This window comes from Eptesicus fuscus, chromosome 4 (assembly GCF_027574615.1).
Source record: "Eptesicus fuscus isolate TK198812 chromosome 4, DD_ASM_mEF_20220401, whole genome shotgun sequence".
Taxonomy (NCBI): Eukaryota; Metazoa; Chordata; class Mammalia; order Chiroptera; family Vespertilionidae; genus Eptesicus; species Eptesicus fuscus.
The window spans coordinates 6,168,081-6,177,094 of NC_072476.1; the positions used below are offsets into that span (position 1 = coordinate 6,168,081).

The 9,014-nt window shown below is 52.8% G+C and overlaps 1 pseudogene; it reads left to right on the forward strand.

The window, feature by feature from the left end:
* The first annotated feature begins 1,767 nt into the window (after positions 1-1,767).
* On the forward strand, positions 1,768-3,821 carry LOC103296310 (hsp90 co-chaperone Cdc37-like; annotated as a pseudogene).
* The last annotated feature ends 5,193 nt before the right edge of the window (positions 3,822-9,014 follow it).

A 9,014-nucleotide genomic window follows, 5' to 3' on the forward strand; every position in this document is an offset into this window, starting at 1 on the left:
AGTGTGACTTCTCAGGCACAATCGAGCCTTGTACAGCTAGGCAAACACCCTCAGATGCAATAACCCTCCTGTCTGTGATGGCCACTAGGAGGGAAGGGGATTTGCTTATGCTACTGAGAGTAAGTAGGAAACATGATAGATTGTTGTCTTAGAGAAAAGGAAACAGGAAGTGTGAATTGAGTCCGTGATCACACTGGCGAGGCCCATGCTACAGTAAGTACACACTCGATTATCTCCAGAGACTTTCCCGGTGTCGTGTTAACACTCACACTGATAGCGTGCACGGGTAGAGGAGCCCTCCCTCTGTGTTTTCCATGCTTTCAGGGCTGTTTGCTGGGGAAGCCCCTAGGTCTGGGGCCACGCTCTCCAGCCTGGCTGGCCTGCTTTCCCCAGCCATGGCCAGCGTCAGCGTCAGCGTCAGCATTGTTGCCAGCACCTCCCAGAACCCAGACCCTGTCCACAGCAACCTCCTCCCCGATCCCCGGTCCTCGGTCTCGGTCCTCACTCCCGCCTCAGGACGTCAGTGCATGGTCCTTCTTCTGCCTGGAGTGACCCTGTGGCCACCCTTGTTTACAGGGCATTTGTACTTGAAACCCGGGCAAACTGCCAGGCAAGCGCACCACTATCCCTCCTTTTTCCTGGCATGTTGGGGATCTCCCTCATAGCACGTGACCATCTTATCAGGGGGATCTGTTTATGGGTCTGTCACCTATTCTCAGCTGTGAGCATCTCTATGCTGGGAATAGCTGTCATTTTGCCTTGTGGCAAACACACAGTGTTCAGTAAATGTTTATTGAATTAATGAATTAATAAATGACTTAAAAGATCTCAGGCCCTCCTGTGAGCTGCTGTTCGATGGAAGGAAGGTTCTCATAGAGCTGTCAGGGTGGCCCATGGGAAGTCCCTCTCCTAATAGCCTCCTCTCTCTGGTAAAGCAGGGCTGGGCGCAGTCAGAGGGGTGTGCATGCAGCCTCCGGGTGGGGCGGGTCCTACAGGCCTGGGGCTTTAGAAGGTGTGGAGGGTGCCAGTCAATCGGCCCAGAGTCAGGAGACCCAGCGCTGAAGCTCTCAAAGGCTGGCAAACTCGGGGCGAGCAGGAGATGGGCGTCGCTGGCCATGTCCCCAATCGGCAGGGTGTCCCCACAGGGTTATGTCTCCCAAGACCAAGAACTTTTCTAGTTATTTCTTCCCAAATTCTGCTGGGAATTTGCACAGAGAGGAAAGGACAGGGGCAATTAGAGGAAAGAGTTGTTGAGATGGCCAGGGAGGACAGAGGGCAGGGGATGGGCCGCTGGCAGAGCAGTTACCAAGCGCAGCGGTGAGGACGTGTTCAGCTCCAAGCAAAAGCAAACCTCACTCCCAGGGACTAACCAAGTGAAGGCTCGAGTTGCCTTAAATAGCCAGCAGCCCCGAGCTCTGGACACTGGGGTAGACTCTCTCGGTGACACGGGGCCGCCCTCTGTCCTGCCCCTCCTGGCATCACATCTGCACCCAGTCAGAGGGACAGAGTCAAGGATGCACGACCGAGTCTGTTCCTTTTCCTCGGGAAAGCAAATGCTTTCTCAGAAGCCCAGCTCAACAGCAGTCCACTCGGGTACCCGCACCCAGCACTGTGTACGTGGCCATCCCAAAGTGGAGATTGTCTACGAAGGTCAAGATTTCTGCTCAGCAGTCTCCTGAGTCGAGGAAGGCAGGGAGCTCGGTTGGGAATGAGCATGTCCCGTTGCCACACCCAATATCTCTAAGCTTGGGCGGCCTGAGTCCCTGCATGCCCACATTCCCCCTCAATATTGAGCTTACAGCCAAGTCCACATCCCTGGACATGGGCTTGGAGGAGCTCTACTACATGCCAGTCGCCATGCTAAGAGCTGAGGGTGCAGCAATGGATAAAGCAGAGTTCACTGCCCACCAGGACCTCTGGCTCCAGGGCCAGGATCAGCTAATGAGAGCCTGTGCCATGGTCTGTTTTTGAAAATAAAGTTTTGTTGGAAACAGCCATGCACATTCACTTACAGTGTGTGTGGCTGCTCCTGCAGTACAGCCGCAGAGGCGCGGCACTGCGAGGGCACTGGGCCACGAGGACACTGGGCCACGAGGTCACTGAGGCGTGGACACCACAATGGCACTGAGGCGTGGGCACCGTGACTGCACTGAATGGTTCTCAAAGCCCAGAGCACTTCCCCCGCTCCGGCTAGTGGAGGACACGGGATCCACAGGCCATCCCAGGAGTAGTGCCGGCCATTCTGAGTGGGACGGCTCCAGCAAGGGGAGCTGGAGTGATGCGGGGGAGAGCGGGGCAGGGGCTGGCAACCTAAGGTGGTCAGGAGAGTGTCTCTTAGGAAGTGACTTTTAAAATATATATATATATATGATTTCAGAGAGGGAGGGAGAGAGAGGCATAAAAACATCAATGATGAGAGAGAATCATTGATGGGCTGCCTCCTGCACACCCCACACTGGGGATCAAGCTTGCAACCCAGGCACGTACTCTGACCAGGAATTGAACCTTGACCTCCTGGTTCATAGGTCAACACTCAACCACTGAGCCACACCAGCCGGGCAGGAAGTGGCATTTTAACAACTACGCGTACTGAGGAGATGGACCCCCAGCAGAGGGTGTCCTGAGGGAAAGCAGCACCAGAGAAAAGCTCGAGGATTCCGCGTGCGGGTGCGTGGGGCGGGGAGTGCCTGCGGGTGGGAATGGAACTGTGCAGCGCCCGGGAGAGGGCGGGGAGGCTCCTCAGAGAGTTCGAGGGAGCCTGGCCCGGTGCGCTGTTGGCTGGAGCGTCGGCCTGTGCGCCAAAGAAAGGTTGTGGGTTCAATTCCCAGTCAAGGCACATACCTGGGTTGTGGGGTTGATCCCCGGTTGGGATACGTATGGGAGGCAACCGATCGAAGTTTCTCTCTCACATCATTGTTTCTCTTTCTCCCTTCCTCTCTCTCTAAAAGTCATCAAAAACCTATCCTCAGGTGTGGATTTTTTGTCTTTTTTTTCTTTTGAAGATTAAGGAGGAGCAGAGCTGGGAGCAGAAGCTGGAGCTTCTGCACAAGGAGAAGAGCATGCCCTGGAACGTGGGCACGCTCAGCAAAGATGGCCTCAGCGGGAGCATGGTCAGCACCAAGCCTGGGCAGGTGCAGGAGTCAGAAGAGGCGAGGGGACAGGACCCACAACCTTTGGGAGAAGTCTGAGGAACAGATAGAGCACTTGGGCACCTCCTCCGCTGGGATGGCCGTCAGAAGCACCTCAGACAACGCCCCCCTGGTGTGCGAGGAGACGCCAACCACCTGGTCATCCGGTGCGTTGACCTAGAGGTGGAGAGCAGTGCCACATGGGGCAGGCGGCACGCCAGACCATTGTCATGCAGGTCGTCCTGGAGCTGGCCAAGGCCTGCAGGTGGAGCCCTGCCCGCTTCCGGCAGTGCTTCACCAAGATCCAGACAGCGGCCGCCGGTACCTGGAGGGCTGCAGCGATGAGCTGGAGGCCCTCAGGGAGCATGTGCGGGCCACGCCACGCACGCATCGAGAAGGCCATGGAGGAGTACGAGGAGGAGGGATGCAAGAAGCGGCGTGGCCCGGGTGGCCTGGACCCCGTGGAAGTCGACGAGTCTCTCCCCGAGGAACTCCAGAAGTGCTTTGATGTGAAGGCCGTGCAGATGCTCCAAGATGCCATCAGCGAGATGTGAAGCACCACACACAGTGCTGCATCCACTCAGGCTCTGGGCCCCCAACTCCAAGTCCAGCGAGGCCAAGGAGGGGGCGCGGGCAGGCCCGGGACTCTTTGCCGGAAGCTGTCAGCCAGATGAGAAGGATGTCAGTGCGTGATTCTCCCCAGCTGCCGCCCACCTGCCTGTAGGCTTCTGTGCCCACTTTTCAGAAAATGAAAGTAGATGTCATTGCCCTCCCCGCTAGTGTCCTTCCCTTTCCCCCACCCTCCAGCCTGGGAGACCCGCCCCCATGCCCCTCCCCCCAGCACTCATCCAAGTCTTGCTTTGAGTCCAGGGCCTTCACTGCCTCCAGCTCCCCCATCAGCATCATGCCAAAGGCCCCGGGGTCCAGGGAGGGCAGAGGTGGTTAGGCTGATTCACAGGAGAGGGGGAGGGTCCCCAGCCGAGGGCCTGCTCCAGTCACTGTGGGCTCTGTTCCCTCGGTCAGCTGTGGAGTCTTCTATCTGGTAAACAGCAGTGGTCTTCCAATAAAGGATTTCAGATGCTCTGTAAAAAAAAAAAAAAAAAAAAGATTAAAATCAAAGTACCGTATGATCCAACAATCTCACTTCTGGGTATTTATGCAAAGTACATGAAATCAGTATCTCCTTGTGATATCTGCACCCTGTGTTCATCACAGCATTATATACAACTAGAGGCCCGGTGCATGAAATTCATGCACGGTAGGGTCCCTAGGCCTGGCCGGCAATCAGGGCCCATCAGGCCTTCCAGCTGTTAGCCGGGGCCTTTCTTCCCTGGCTGCCAGCCACCGGCCAGGGCCTTCCTTCATTCCGTGCCACCCCCTGGTGGTAAGCGCACGTCATAGCGAGCAACTGAGCTTCCAGTCTCCAGTCAAACTTGCATATTAGCCTTTTATATATATAGTTAGTCAAGACATGGAACAACCTGAGGGTCTATCAAAGGATGAGTGGATAAAGACAATGTGAGATACACATATAATGGGAAATTACTCAGCCATAAAAAAAGAAGAAAACCCAGCATTTGCAACATGGATGAACCCAGAGGACATTAAACTCAGTGAAATAAGCCAGATACAGAAAGTCAAATACTGTATAATCTCACTTATATGTGGGACCTAAAAAGTGAAGCTCACAGAAGCAGCAGTTGCCAGGGGCTGGGGTGTGGCGAAATTTGGTCAAAGGATGCAAACTTTCAGCTATAAGATGAATCAGTTCTGGGACCTAATGTACAATGTGATGACTCTCTATATAATAAAAGCCTAAGCGACCATTATGGCAGAACAACCAGAATGATGTGCACTGACCATTAAGGGACAGTAGTTATGATGTGCACTGACCATTAGGGGACAGATGTTCAATGCAGGAGCTGCCCCCTGGTGGTCAGTGTGCTCCCACAGGGGGAGCGCCACTCAGCCAGAAGCCGGGCTCACAGCTGGCGAGCACAGCAGCAGTGGTGGGAGCCTCTTCTGCCTCTGGCAGTTCTAAGGAGCAGTGAGCCAAGTGGTAAGAAGCAGCAAGCAGGCTGTAGTAGGGAGCGAGGGGTCCCGGACTGCCAGAGGACACAGGCCGGGCTCAGGGACTCCCCTCCCTCAAGTGCATGAATTTCATGCACCGGGCCTCTAGTAGTTAATAATAACATATTTATACTTGAAATTTGCTGAGAGAGAAGATCATAAGTGTTCTCACCACACACAGATGTTAACTATGTGAGGAAACAGATGTGTTAATTAGTTTGCTATGGTGACCATTTCACAATGCATACTAGTATCAAATCACCACGTTGTACAACTAGAATATATACAATTTTTTCTTCTCAATTATATGTCAACTAGAGGCCTGGAGCACGAATTTATGCACATTGAAAGGAAACTAATTAGAAGAAATATTTTAATATCGCTATTTGCCCTTTCTCTATAATAGAAGTGTCAACTAAATTCAAGATCGACAATGACAGATGGAAACACATGCGTGTGATTGGCGCCAGCAAGAGCTTTATATGTATTGTACATGCATGAGTCAACTTAGCCTTTTATATATATAAATAAAGACTTCCATGGGGAAAAAATAAGGGTATTAAATTTTTTAAAATTCCATCAGACAGGGAAGAGCTCCCTGTATGTTTGGGGATAAGTGGCCCCTGGATTGAGCAGAGAGGGCATGAGATGGAAGTCTGAGATGCAGGCAGATTCTCAGCCATGCTGGGCTTTGCGGGGCCTGGGAAGGGGTCGGGTTCTAATCGTATTGCAATAAGAAATCGAGAGCTGCACTGACCACTGTAGCTTCAGTACACAGAATAGATTATTCCGGGGCAAAAATGCAAATGATGCAATCAAGGAGTGGCAGGAACTGGCTATGCATTTGCTGAACTAGTATCCCTTCAGGGGAGGAGAGAATACAGTGGGACCACACTTTCAGACTCTCTCGGGTAGGCGTGGCCAGGTGGCTGAGTTTTAACCAATGAAGTGTGAGTATCAATAATGGAGCCCCAGCCAGGCTGACCCACAGACACTCCCCGCGTTATCCTCGGGCACATGTGAACCTCAGGAGCCACGTTCCGAGATGGTCAGGCCACGGCTTGCAGAAGACCGGACCTTGAAGAGCCACTTGGAGGAGAGGTGCCCACCCTTCAGAAGCTCCCACTCTGACGTAGCATCGGAAAAGTGAGTGTGGGTGGTGTGTGAACCACTGCACAGGTTTGGGTCTGTCTGTTGGAGCATGACCGTGACTGGCCAGCAGCGGTGGCGTGAGCGTCCTGGGTGACAGTGACTGTCTCTTATTCTTGGATCCTTCCTCAGGAGTTCACCGCTGTTCAGACCTCACTGGCTCTTTCCTGGCTCCGCTAACCCTCCTGGACGCCTGCTCACCCCCAGTGCCTTGGCCCTGTGCCCCCCAGCATTGCCCTGCGCCCGGGGCGGCTGCTCCATTCCAGCTGCCTGGGAAGCTCTACCTTGTGCATTCTGATGTTTTATTTCTCAGGTTTTCCATCCTTCCATAAAAAATGCACGCTGGATGAAAGGTTTTACATACCACACAGGCCAGACATTTAGGACGGCCTGCTTAGTGGTTCAAAAATGTTCCTCTTCTTTTTTTTAAGTTTTATTACAATTGTTCTGAAAGAAATCCCTGTTGATATTAACAAATGTAGCCACCGAAGCAGATGCACATCCCCAACAGCAGGAGAATTAATTAATTACCTGCAGGCAGACCCGTTCCGTCCCTTCTCTGAGGCCAGGCAGCAGAGGTGACCAGGAGCCTCCGGGGGGACTCGGGCATGTCCTTCCGGCCAGATGTGTCCTGGCGGGGCAGTGACCTTCTAATTCCACTGGAACCTGCATCTGACGGGAGTCCCAGGCGCGAGCTCTCTCTCGGAGTAAAAATAACAGCACCTCGCGTGTGGGCAACGCTCTTCAGCGGCGGAAGGGCTGGCCCATCGTCGGCTCCAAGGGCCCTGGAGGGAGTAGAGAAAGCGGCCCCTGAAGCTGCTGCTGCCCAAACTGTGGTCTCCACCCACCCTCCCCCACCCCCGCCGTGTTTCCTGGGAGGAGCGCTGGGCAGGGGCCGCGGGAAAGCACTGGAACCCGGTGGCAGTGGTATTAGCCGTCCTCGTTGTGCACCGCTGTGTGCCAGGCGCTGTTCTCAGCACCATAAGTCCCTGAAGGCATTCCATGCTCAGGACATCATCATTGCCCCAGCAGCCTCATTACCATTTAATACAGAAAAGGCGCCTGAAGAAGGAGAAGGGGGTGAGACTGACCCAGGAACCAGCGGGCAGCGGTGGAGCTGGACCTGCACTCCGCAGGTCTAACCCAGAGCCCGTGGTCTTTTTCTTTCTTTTTTTTTTAATCTTTATTGTTGAATGTGTTACAGATGTCCCCCTTCTTCCCCTCACAAACCCCCCACCTGGTTCCTGCCCCGTCCCCAGGCTGTCACCACCCTCTTGCCTGTGTCCATGGGTTATGCATATATGGATACAAGTTCTTTGTGTGATTTCTTCCCACTCCCCCCTTCCCTCTGAAAAATATCACAAGATGGAACCAGAGCCCATGGTCTTAAACATTACGCCGATGAGAGAAATAGCTGGTTTGCCCACATTCTGCCCTGAATAAGTTCTTTTAACCTGGGGAAAGAGGTTCTGCTTTTCTTAAAAACAACAGCCTGCTGTTACCGATGTGGTAGATTGTTACCATTGCTCATACCCCCAGTGTCCAGGCCCTCCGCTGTCCCTCCCACACTGACCCTGAGCCTGGTCATGTGACATGCTTTGGCCAATAGGACCATCGCAAAGATGATGCTGCCATAAACTTGAAAAGTGCTTGTGCGATGGCATTGTCCCCTCCTGCTGTGTTAGGGAACCCTGTGACCATCATATGAGTGAGTCTACACTAGCCTGCTGGACATGAGACACACATATCACCCCAGCTCGCAGAGACAGCCCCTAGACATGTGAATGAGACGGTGCTATTCATCCCATCCCAGTCAAGTGACCAGCTGACCCAGAGATCCTCCTTAGCATCCATCCCAGTGCTGGGAATCAAAGGAGTTCTAGAAAATTCTCATTGAAGAGCAGGTGTGTGTGGCCAAGGTGTCACAATAAGGAACAAAGAACACGCTTGGTTGAGCCAAGACAGAATCCTGTCCACAGGCCCCAAAGGCAGCAGTGACCAACCCTGCCCTGCCCAGCCACAATCAGGCCCACACGACCCATGGTTCTTAGCAACCCAGTGCCACCATGAGCAAAGAGACGCCAAGGCTCTTGGCCGTGAGCACCAGCCACGCCAGTTCCTGCAAAGGGCAGCAATCCAGCTCAGTGGCTCTGAGCGAGGAAAGAAGATGTTTCCTTTGGTCCTTTGTAACTTTTTAAATGAAGAGAGTGAAGATAATTTTTATAAAGTTAGATTTATTAAAATCTTAAAGGAATGATCATTACTCTGAGAGTATGCCTTTCCTCTGTTTTTATGTGGAGATATCTATTCTATATGAACTAATAACAATAAATGCTATTTCTTGTACCTTTTTAATGGCCTATTCAGCAAATTAAACATTGATAACATTGTGTCCTTTTCTTAAGTTTAATGCTAGTGGATGCGGTTGCTCACAGACACTGTCCTGAGCACTAAACATGCAATAACCAAACTTCACAGCCTCCGAAGTCAGGACTAGTATTATTTCTCCTTCCAGATGAGTAGCCTGAGAGCCAGAGAGGTCAACTGACTCCCCAAAGGTCACAGAGATCTGGGTTCAGAGTTGGCATTATTGGCAAGACTGAGAAGCCCCGTCCCAGTTCATCCATTCGTTCCCTCACGCATGTGTTCAGCCAGCGCTCGCCGAGC